Source organism: Hevea brasiliensis, chromosome 8 (genome assembly GCF_030052815.1).
Source record: "Hevea brasiliensis isolate MT/VB/25A 57/8 chromosome 8, ASM3005281v1, whole genome shotgun sequence".
NCBI classification, from domain to species: domain Eukaryota; kingdom Viridiplantae; phylum Streptophyta; class Magnoliopsida; order Malpighiales; family Euphorbiaceae; genus Hevea; species Hevea brasiliensis.
In genome coordinates, this window is record NC_079500.1 from 69,100,538 (window position 1) to 69,113,084 (window position 12,547).

Below are 12,547 nucleotides of genomic sequence, written 5' to 3' on the forward strand. Positions count from 1 at the left end.
GAAAAATAGTGTGTTGCCTACTTTGCAAATGAAAAGTTTAAAATGAAATATGATTTGTGAATTGTATGAATGTTTGAATAACTTGATTTAAATTATTTTTTATTCATACTTGGCATGGCAATATCACTATGTTCCTCCTCCATTTGTGGGGTGAGTTTGACTATATTCCTCCCTCTCTGGCTTGCCAATTTGAGGTGAGTTTGGATGAGTACTCATTAGCTAGCTAGCCACCTCCCTCATTGATTTTGATTAGTGGGGCGAGTTTGCCTTATCATGGTGTACAACACTGCATGTTTGGAAATTTTGTGTCATGACCTAAGTTGTGTTATTGATTAGCAACACTAAGATTATTAAATTGTTTGATCAAATTTGTGTTATATTAAGCTTTGAAAATTGTGAAATATTTAAATTATGATTTGTTATAAATGTGATTTGAAAAATTATGAAATGTGATTGTGAAATATTTGAACTATGAATTAATGACAAATGTTTTATATTTTGCATTTTATATTTTATTGTTCACCACTGAGTATTTTTATACTCAGCGATAACTTTCTTTGTTGTCGCAGATAGAGACAAGAAAAAAGCAGTAGAGTGAGCTACTGATTGTTGGGACTACACGGAGGCTGTTGTAGGGGTATTTAGTTATACCCTTATAGTTTATTTTGATGTAAATAGTCTAGTGTTATATGTGTTAATGTAAAATTGAGCAGTTGTACGTTAAGTTGTAATAATATTATTTTTTATTTTTCTTTTGTAAATTAAGAATTGTGTATGTAAATTTAATTTAATGCAATGTTTATGAGTTATTGAATTGTTTTAAAAAAGTTTTTAAGTTATGAAATTTTAGTTGAAATTTGGTTGAATTGTATTGATTTGAGGATATATTGGCGGTTGGGGTTGAGAAATGAAATGAATTATTTGGAAGTATTTTTTACAGGTTTTGAAGAACTGTTTTTCCTAATTATAGACGACACTCTTTGTAACACCCCTATTTGCATAGCCTGGTATATGTTACTGTTCCGGTGACCGGTATCAGTCCGGAAAATTAAGAGGATTAGAACTATGTTTAAGATACCTAAAAAAGCCTTGATTGAAAATAAATAGTAATTACCAGATAGAAAAGTAAAAATAAGAAAAACAGAACATTTAAATGAGCCAAGAGTCACAGTGATGGGTGAACTTCTCGGGAAGAATTGCGAAGTCGATTTAAACTCAAATTTCGAACCGAAAAATGTGACGCCGCGGTCCTTAGGACTATTGCGAACACAGTGGAAAAGAGAAAATCACAAAAAAGAATTGTTAAGTAGGTCAAATAATTAGGTCAGGGATCCAAAAGAAATATCAAATAACTTGCAAACCGGATCAGACTAGCGAGGGGCAATTTGGTCAAGTCACCCCTAGAGCTGACTCCTGACCTAACTGTCAAATAAAATCGGAGAAAAGAAAATTTCAGGACCAAGAATTAAATTAAAGAACTAATGAAAAAATAAATGCAAAAGAAAAAGAAAATTGAAAAAGTTTATTACATCACCTTTATGACATCATCATGATGTTAAAACTAATTTTGATTTTCCTACCTAAATTGACCAAGTCAAAAGCAATTTTAAAAGACATAAAATACCTAAAAAAAGAAAAGAAAAATCATTTTCTTCCTCTTCCAACCAAGTGTGCCGCCCCACCTTTCCCTTAAATCACCATTGTAGCACCACCATGAAAGCTTGAGTTTAAGCATTCTTTCAACCACTTAAACCCACTTTGACCCCAAAATAATCCATAAAAACTTGTTAGTTCAACTTGAAGAAGCTTTAGAAGAAGAAAAGAAAGGAAGAAAAGAGAGGAAATTGAAGAGGTGGAAATCAAAGAAAGGTTAGTAATAAACTCTAATTTATTTCTTTAAATTTCATGCAAATATGCTTTAATAAACTTAGAAATTGAAACAAATCAAAGGAAAACATGGTTGAGGGACCAAACATGAATTTTGGCCAGCCTTAGTTAGGGTTTGAAATGGGTGAATTTGATGCATTTGAATGGTTGCTTAAGTTGAATTAAGTATGTAAACTATGGATAGATGTTTAGAATGCATTAGGTTTGAATTTTATGAGTTAGGGTTTTTGGCACTAGGGTTTGGGAGGCAAAAATGTGAGAATTGGTCAAATGGTGTGTTTGACCTTGTTTGAGATGAAAAATGGTCATTTGTGACCAATTGAGATGTGTTGGAAGTGTTAGAAGTGAGTTTAAATTCGGATTGAAAATGGTCATTCTACAGGCAGTATGACCAAGGTCCGTTTCAGGGACCAAAACTGAAAATTTACAAGTCTAATTGGTGTGAGCCAATTAGGAATGAAAATAGACACAAAATGGAACATTTTTCATTCAGGAATCATGCCCAAAAAGTGACCAAAACCTAGTGAACAAATTGACCAAATCCGGATTTCTGCAGTCTAACCTGTACAAAAATGACCAAATGAACAGTGTTTGTTCATTTGGCCATAACTTGGGCTAGGTAGGTCTAAATCACCTGAAAGTTTACCAGTGGACAGTTGAGATATAGACTTAAAACTTTCATGAAGAACACAAATCCAAATTATGCTCTTAACCAAGTCATTTGGCCACCTAAAATTAGTGACCTAAAACTGCCAGAACCAGTTTGGTGCCCAGAAATCTGGGTTAAGTCCAATCTGGCAGCCATGATTCAAATGGCTATAACTTGAGCTACAAAACTCCAAATAGAGTGATTTAAAAATGAGAATTAAGTTAAGACAATAAGGAAAAATTATATGGAGAAAACTTAGCCAAATTCTAAAAGCAACATGACCAATGGAATAGTGCAACATAGGACACCAAAACTGAAAATTTGCAATTTTGCCTAAAAGACTTAGAATTTGAGAAAACAACCAAAACCAACAAATTTAGTAACCACAATGTGGTATGTGGGTGAAGTTAGAATTCCCATATCTATTAAGCCTTAGAAAGTCAATAAATTGACTTGAATAGTGTAGTGAATAGTAACCCTGAAACATAAATCTTGAAGAACGTCAAGTTTAGCATATATAAGCTAGATAAAAGTGAATTTGAATTTATTTTGGATAAGGTTTGTGCACGACTCGTATAAGGTTTGTGCACAACTAACTGTTTTGTCACTTTTCACTTCTAAATTGATTTTAACAAGTTTATTTTATGATTTATAATTTTGTTGTGTTGAGGATTTTAATTTGTTGAATGAAATTGTATAAATTAAATGTAAATTTTCTTATGCATTTAAGGATTTATTGCATGGTTTTGAGGATTGTAAATTTTAAGTTTGATGTGTTGCCAACCTTGAGTATGAATTTATGATGATTAAATATGTTGATGATTTGTAAACACTTTGTAAATAGAAATTGTTTTGAATATGATTTGAAACCACAGTTGACATGGCAAAATATGTTGTGAATTCTCATTAGCTTGTCTAGTGAGATATCTCCTCCACTAGATGGGGCGAGTTCCTTCCTTTCTGGCTTGCCAGTTGGGGAAGAGTTTGAATGAGTACTCATATATACTAGTTAGTCTTTGTTCCTCCCTTTTAGCCTCAGTTATTGGGAGAGTGTGAAATGTCATGGTGTACAACACAGCATCTATTTGAATTTTGAGTCATGGGTTCAACTGTGTGAATTATTGGCAACGCCTTTTAAATTATGCATAGTTTGATAAATTGTGGTTGAAATAAATAATTTGTTAGTGATTCAAAATATTTTTGTATTGTTTCGAGATTTAAAAGAAATGTAGATAAATAATTACTATTTGATCAAAATGTTATTCAAATGAATAATTTGCATGAATGAAAATATTGATTTCTGAATGTTATGAATTTTGAAGAATTTAGAAATTTTAAATTTTTTTTGTTATGAATTGTCAAGCATAACTTGTATTAAGTTTTAAATTATTAGTTTGTACACCACTGAGTTCACCACTCAGCGATAGCTTTGTATGCTGTCGCAGGTGAAAGAAAATATAAAACAGCTGAGCAAGATTACTGAAAGACATAGTGAGTTTATCTTCGGGTATATCATAGGTATACCCTTGTACTTTAGATTTTGATGTAATTCTGTAATTATATGTATGGAATTTCCTTTGAGCAGTTGTACCAACTCTTTTGTAATATATTTTTGGATTGTAATAAAATGCAAATTATTATAAGGTTATCTTGAGATTTTATGTATTTATAAAGTTTGCACTACTAAATTTTTTTATGATCCCATGAATGTAAATATTAATTTCATTACCTTAATAAGAGGTTTCAGTGTTTGATTTAATTTAAACTGTGTATTGAGTTGCTTGTATTGAATTGTGAAATGAAATTGATTAATGAAGTTGTGATTGAGAAATATATTGGGTGTATCTTTATTTTCAGGTTTTGAAGAACTGTTTTCTCAAAATACATACGGCACTCTACCAAATTTTTGTAAAAATTGCGGAGATTTTAAATATCTAAAAATTTGATTTATATTTAGACTTTAAATAAAGATTTTTAATATTTGAGAAAATTTTACCCACCAATTTAAAAATGAATGAAAATTGTTTTAAAATCCCTTATAGTAAATTTAATGGGTTACCGGTAAGCGAAGTACGGTAATTCATTAGGTGTACTACGGGAGCATGTTACATCATACGAGGAGTAGGGTGTGACATGTTTTAGTGATATTAGAGCTAGTTTTTAAAGTAAATTTTAAACTGTGAATTTGAAATATTTTTCAATAAGTACAACTGCTCGAATGTTTGATACATATAGTACATTTACATCATAAATATGAACTAACGGGGAGAAATCTCCTTGTGCTGGTTATATAGGAAATAGAAAAAAAAAATCCTGTGAATAGATATGGACAAGGGGGATAAAACAGTAGAGCAGTCCGATATAGCTAACATACAAAGAGAGGCCCCAGTTTCACAGAGCATTGGAGGTCCAATTGCATCAGTCCCTCCTATACAAATTACTGCACAAACGGCTCAGCAGATGGCCATGTTGTAATACCCTCCTTGTAGCAACTCCCTACATTCTACTGTTTCGGTGACCAGTGTCGGTCCGGACAGCTAGAACGTCTGGAAAAAATATTTAAACTAAATTGAAGAACCATAATTAACTCAAATATTAATAGGAAAAATTTAGGAAAAATTTTAGAAATAAAATACAACCAAGTTAAATGAGCCGGTGCCCTAGCGATGGGTAACCTAGTGAGAAGTTGCGGTTCTTGCAACTAGGAGTCCTAGACTCGGGGGAAAAATTATAAAATAATTTTTGGGACTCCAGAGAATAGTTATTGTGGTTCTTATGGCATTAGAATGCCAAGAAAATACTTAAAAATTTTTTTCAATCAGTACAGATAATTTTGGCTCGTTAAGCCAAACGGAGGGCATTTTGGTCATTTCATCTTCAGAGATGATTTTTGGCCAACTTGTCTAGTTAAATAAATAATTTATATAACATAAAATATGAATAAATGTTGTTAAAAATTTAATTGAAATTAAATAGACAAGAAAAGGAGAGAAAATGAAGGAAAATAGAATTATGACATCATAATGATGTCATTAAAGTTCTCCCAACCTATCTAATATGGACACATGGCATAAACTTATCTTAAAGAGACAAAATGGGTTGAATATGAACAAAAAATCAGATCTCTCTCTCCCTTTCTTCTTCCTTGCCATGGCCCTCCTCCATAACCACCATTTTCAAGCTTTTTCAAAGCTTGATTTTATTAACTTCTACCCAACAAAACCCTAACCTAGCAACACAAAAAAGTGTTATTGCATCTTGGTGATTCTTTTGGGAGCAAAAAGAAGAGGAAAACAAAAACCCTAGCAAGTGGGGAAATTTCAGTCCATAGAGGTTAGTGACCTAACCTAATTTTTCACCTTAAATTCATGTTAAGGACTATGTATGAGTGCAAATTACAAAGAAAATTTGTTAAATATTATGTGTATGCCATCCCATAAATTTTGGCAGCCTTGGTTAGGGTATGATTATGATGAGTTTTATGGAGTTAAAATGATAGTTTGGCTGCCCTCAATATGCATGAATTGAATGGATTGATGAAATGCCATGATAATGCATGGTTTGTGATATTTGAGTTAGGGTTTGGGGTGAAAATGAGACTTTATACATGTGATAATGAAAGTAGGTTTTAATGGTCAATTAGTGACCATTTGGTATTGTTTGAATAAAAAATGAAGTGCATTGTGTAGTGGGATTGGAGCTTGGTGTGGCTGCTCTTGGTGACCTGCAGGATTGGACATGAGTCCAGCAAGTTTGGGCAGCAATAACTTGAATTATAGAGGTTCAATTGGTTCAAGGCAATTGGACATGAAACTAGACATATAATGGCACAACTTTGGTGAAGAAACTATGCCTAGAAAACCAAAACAAGTTGACCAAAAGTTTTCCTAGGCAAAATGACCAAATGAACAATATTTGGTCATTTGGCCATAACTTAGTGTAGAAAAGTCCAATTGACCTGAAATTTTACTAGCAACAAGCTAAGATATAGACCAAAAACTTTCATGAAGAAACCTAACCCAAATTATGACCAGAACCTATTCAAAAAGTGAGTTGCAGTCACTGTTCCTAACATTATAGATTTGGTCAGTCCAGAAATTCTGGAAAAATTCTAATCCGGCCAGTTGTGGTTTTTGGACTATAACTTGAGCTAAAAAACTCCAAATGGAGTGATTCAAAAAAGGAAATGTAACTAGACAAAATAAGGAACAACTTTCATGTTGATCATTTTGCCAAATTCCCACTGCAAAAATGACTAATAGAACAGTAAACCCAAAGCATGAAAATTGAAAATTCTGTCCAATTAACATTAAGCTTAGAAATGGTATTGGCAACCAATACCAATAAGTTTAAAATGCAAAATGTGGTATGTTGATGATATTTAAACCAATATATCTATTGTCAATGCAAAATTCAACATTTTGATTGACCAATGAAATGAATAGTAACCATAAATTTCAATTCCAAAGAATTACATAAATTAAAAGTGTTAAATGCCCTAGTAGGCCTAATGTGATTGGTTTGGATAGGTTGGCATGCCAATAGGGTTCTGTTAGCAGTACTACATATGGCTTCATGCCATTCTGTGTTTCATGGCTTTCCAGGCCATTCTGTGACATAATAGCCTTTGGCTATATTATTTGAGTTGTTACACTCGGGTTTTATCCCTAATGATTATTACAGTTTATTAACTGTTCTGTTGCACACCGGGAGACACAATGTGACTGATGGTGTGATGGTCCAAGGTACTTAGTACCCAGTACCAGTTTACCTGTTTATCCAGTCCAGTCGACTAGTATGGGTTACTCGGGCAATGATAATAAACCTTACCAAATTTTATTTGAATAACACTATAAATAATATCATAAATTAAGTCTACTAAAAAATGTAAACATACATTCTGCATACTTATTTTTATTATATTTTATTTTATTTTATATTGTCACTACTAAGCAGAATTGCTTAGCACGTCGCTTTTGCCACGCGCAGGTACTGGGACCTAGCTGGGAAGCCCAGCAGACATCAGACAGGGTGAGCCTTCAGAGCTGCATCCGGGGTCCAGAGTCACCTCACATCTGCACTGCATATGGTAGGACATTAGGATTTTGGGTAGCATTTTGTATTTTGCATTTTGTATTATGTATTAGTTTTGGGATTGTAACTATTAACTCTTTTAATTATGTAATAATGTAAATATATGAAATTTCATGTTATCGAAATTTTCTGTATAATATATGTTGATAAATGAAATGTTGAGAAATATTTATGAATATGCTTCAAGTGATGAAGTGAACAGAAAAGTTTTGAAAATAGTATTATGATTTGAGATTGAAATTTTTAGATTTACTTGAAACATGTATAATGGAGTTTGGATTTGGAAATTATATTAAAAGTGTTTTTAAACAGGTTCAGAAGAACTGTTTTTCCAATTTACAACCGGCACTCTGCCGGATTTTCTATAAAATTTGTAGAAAAATTCAGATTTATCAAAATTGAAAATAAATGAATTAAAAGGGATAAATTGTAATAGAAACATAAATTGGTGCTCCGGCACACTGAGTAGCATAACTTGCTTGGCTACACTGTAGACGGATAAGGGGTGTCACACATGTTTTTTTAACAAATGGCTGATAATCTGTCAGCCCAGGCCCAAGTACAAACCCAACCCCCTCAAGAGCAGCATGAAAAAGAGAAAGGTGGGAAACCCATCGATCAAAGTTCAAGTAGTAATTTGGGAAAGAGAAAAGATTTTGAGGGACCCCGAGCTCCAAAGTATGACAGAGGCGGATCTTCAGGGCGGAAGCAATCAAGAACCATTCGTCAAAAAACCAGAAGTTCCTACCTTATCCGTATCTATGACGTTTATGGAAAATTTCATGGGGGTATTTGCCATAGGGTCACTGGAGCCTGCTTCAATTGTAGTGGAATTGGACATTTCGCTCGAGATTGTATAGCGCACGTCGATTTATGCCACATACTACACTAGAGGAATCAGTTCAAGATTTTGATTTTAGAGGCTCATTAATAGTTAGTAGGGGCAGAGGTAGAAGTAGAGACAGCACTTCGGGTAATCCTCGCATAATGGACCAACCTGAGCAGAGGAATACATTAGAAAGAGGGAATGCCATGCATCGAGGGGAAGAAGCAGAGACTTCAGTTGTAGTTGCCGGTATGTTCTTAACTTGTGAAAGGAATAATTATGTACTATTTGATTCCTGCTTTACTTGTTTATATGCTAATGCTAAAATTATATGTTCTACTGCTATTCCCTTGCATGGAGATAAATTTTAATGTGTTAGTAATTAGTCTTTTAGGATAAGAATTACAATAATAAGCATGAATGGAATTAATTTTGGAAAAGTTTCTAGTGAGAGACATCTCCTAGACTACAATAAATTATAAAGTTAATTAGTAAGCCTAATTAGGTAAGGCAAGAGGACCAAAAAGTCAGTTGTAGTAATATATCTGCCCTAGATGAAAGCAAAGGTATTATTGTTGATAGATGTTAGTAGATACCATTATCAAAATAAGTTTAAGATATTAGTGGATTTGAAAGAAATAAGATATAGGGAAGTTTGATCTATTGGGATATATCGTAGTAATTATGCAATATTTTTTATGTTTGTACTGTAAGCTGTAGATTACAATACTGACTTGAGATTTATTGTGTAGAGCTACGTACTACCCAATAATACATAAGGATAAGAATAATTACAAATGGCTTTCACTCTGGTACAAATATACCAGAATAGAGTTTTATTACTAGAACTGAGTTTTAAAATCCTAATTCGGGATTTAAAACTCTATAATTAGAATATCAAAATATTAGGGTTGCAAGGTAGTGAGAGTTAACGACTCCGCTACCCTAGCATGAATTACAGTACATCAGGAATTGTTATGGGATTAGAGATTTCAGTATAGTTAAAATTTAAAAATAACACCTATAGTGCTAAGTCATCTAGTCTCCGATATGGGGTTTATAGTTATTCTAGTATTGCAATTGATCTTTTGCTCAAAGTTTAGTAAGGAACAGTATTCTATTTATGTAGCAGTGAGATATAAAATATAATTTTGTTCCCCTGGAAGAGACAGGATGCTATGGATGATAATTATAATTTATAAAACAGATAAGAAATGATGTTCTACTGATAACACTAATTCGATAGGAATTAGTTGGCCAAGTATTCTTTAGGAAGAGCATAATTTTATTATGCGGATTATAAGGATTAGATTAGGATTAATGCGAAAATTTTGAATAGCATGGGAAACAGGAGAGTCCGTTAGACTCCCTTCTTAAGATTAAAGAATTGTTTATGGTTAAAAAAAAAAAAAGATAATGATCGCAAACCAGCGGAAAATAAGTTATAGAATATTGATAGATAAAAGAGTTATGGAAGTAAAAATTAGAATAGTTAGTGCGAATGTAAAAAAGAAACGTTATGAATATTAGTTAAAGTGTTGACTAGAATGGTCAGATGACTAAATCAAAGTAATATTGAAGTATAGTGGATTTATTAGGAATGATAAGAGGTGCTAAATCATGACCTGACAGTCAAGTTAAGGAAGAAGATAAGATTGAGGAATAAAATAATTAAGTTAAGCTGTGGAAAAAAAAAACAAATAGAACAGTAAGAAATGAGAAAAACACTAGATGAGGAATTGCCACCAGGGCAAATAACCTACTTAAGACGCGTAACGATATCCCGAACTATTTTATCAAGAAGGAAATAAGTTAAACAAAGACAAACAAGATAGTGCAAAATGGCACATAGGCCTTGGTTATAAATGGAGATGGTAAGATAATGGTTATGGACCTATGGCCAAGAAAGAGATAAACAGTTCATATATGACCAACAAGGTCATTTAAAAAAAAAATTGCTAAGACTACAAAGGAAAATAATTGCTAAAACAATAGCAAGAAAAGACTAAAATATTCTAAACTAAACTGAAGGTAGCATCAAATGATCAAGAGATTTGATAAGAAAAGAGTAAAACTAAGTTTTCACCCATAGGATCATACAAGGTCCTAGAAAGAGTGGATCCACTAGCACACAGATTGCTTACCTCTAAAATTGAAACGAATTTGAATCTAACTTATGACAGAAGCTCATAAGAAACTTGGCACACGAGGTGAGTAATCGATGAGTAAATAGTATTGGTTAAAGTGCTAAAGAACCATCATTCAGGCCAGGAAGCTACTTAGGAATGTGAATAGGACATGAGGAGACAACACCCACAACTGTTTAAAGACTGATACCAGGTAAAATTTCGAGGACGAAAATATTTTAAGGGGGGGGGGGGGGGGAGAATTGTAACACCCCTATTTGCATAGCCTGGTGTATGTTACTATTTCGGTGACCGGTATCGGTCCAGACAATTAAGAGGATTAGAACTATGTTTAAGATACCTAGAAAAGCCCTGATTGAAAATAAATAGTGATTATCAAATAGAAAAATAAAAATAAGAAAAACAGAACATAAGAAGTTAAATGAGCCGAGAGTCACAGTGATGGGTAACCTTCTCGGGAAGGATTGCAAAGTCGATTTAAAATCAAATTTCGAACCAAAAAATGTGACGCCGCGGTCCTCAGGACTATTGCGAACACAGTGGAAAAGAGAAAATCACAAAAAGGAATTGTTAAGCAGGTCAAATAATTAGGTCAGAGATCCGGAAGAAATATCAAATAACTTGCAAACCGAATCAGACCGGTGAGGGGCAATTTAGTCAATTCACCCTTAGAACTAACTCCTAACCTAACTGTCAAATAAAATCGGAGAAAAGAAAATTTTGGGACCAAGAATTAAATTAAAGAACTAATAAAAAAATAAATGCAAAAGAAAAAAAAAATTGAAAGTTTATTACATCACCTTTATGACATCATCATGATGTCAAAACTAATTTTGATTTTCCTGCCCAAATTGACCAAGTCAAAAGCAATTTTAAAAGACATAAAATACCTAAAAAAGGAAAAGAAAAATCATTTTCTTCCTCTTCCAACCAAGTGTGCCGCCCCACCTTTCCCTTAAATCACCATTGTAGCACTACCATGAAAGCTTGAGTTTAAGCTTTCTTTCAACCACTTAAACTCACTTTGACCCCAAAATAATCGATAAAAACTTGTTAGTTCAATTTGAAGAAGCTTTAGAGGAAGAAAAGAAAGGAAGAAAAGAGAGGAAACTGAAGAGTTGGAAATCAAAGAAAGGTTAGTAATAAACTCTAATTTATTTATTTCAATTTCATCAAATATGCTTTAATAAACTTAGAAATTGAAACAAATCAAAGGAAAACATGGTTGAGGAACCAAACATGAATTTTGGCCAGCCTTCGTTAGGGTTTGAAATGGGTGAATTTGATGCATTTGAATGGTTGTTTAAGTTGAATTATGTAAACTATGGATAGATGTTTAGAATGCATTAGGTTTGAATTTTATGAGTTAGGGTTTTTGGCACCTAGGGTTTGGGAGGCAAAAATGTGAGAATTGATCAAATGGTGTGTTTGACCTTGTTTGAGATGAAAAATAGTCATTTGTGACCAATTGAGATGTGTTGGAAGTGTTAGAAGTGAGTTTAAATTCGGATTGAAAATGGTCATTCTGCAGGCAGTAGGACCAAGGTCCCTTTCAGAGACCAAAATTGAAAATTTACAAGTCTAATTGGTATGAGGCTAATTGGAAATGAAAATAGACACAAAATGGAACATTTTTCATTTTGGAATCATGCCCAAAAAGTGACCAAAACCTAGTGAACAAATTGACTAAATCTGGATTTCTGCAGTCTAACCTGTACAAAAATGACCAAATGAACAGTATTTGTTCATTTGGCCATAACTTGGGCTAGGTAGGTCTAAACCACCTGAAATTTTACCAGTGGACAGCTGAGATATAGACCTAAAACTTTCATGAAGAACACAAACCCAAATTATTCCCTTAACCAAGTCATTTGGCCACCCAAAATTGGTGACCTAAAACTGCCAGAACCAGTTTGGTGCCCAGAAATCTGGGTTAAGTCTAAT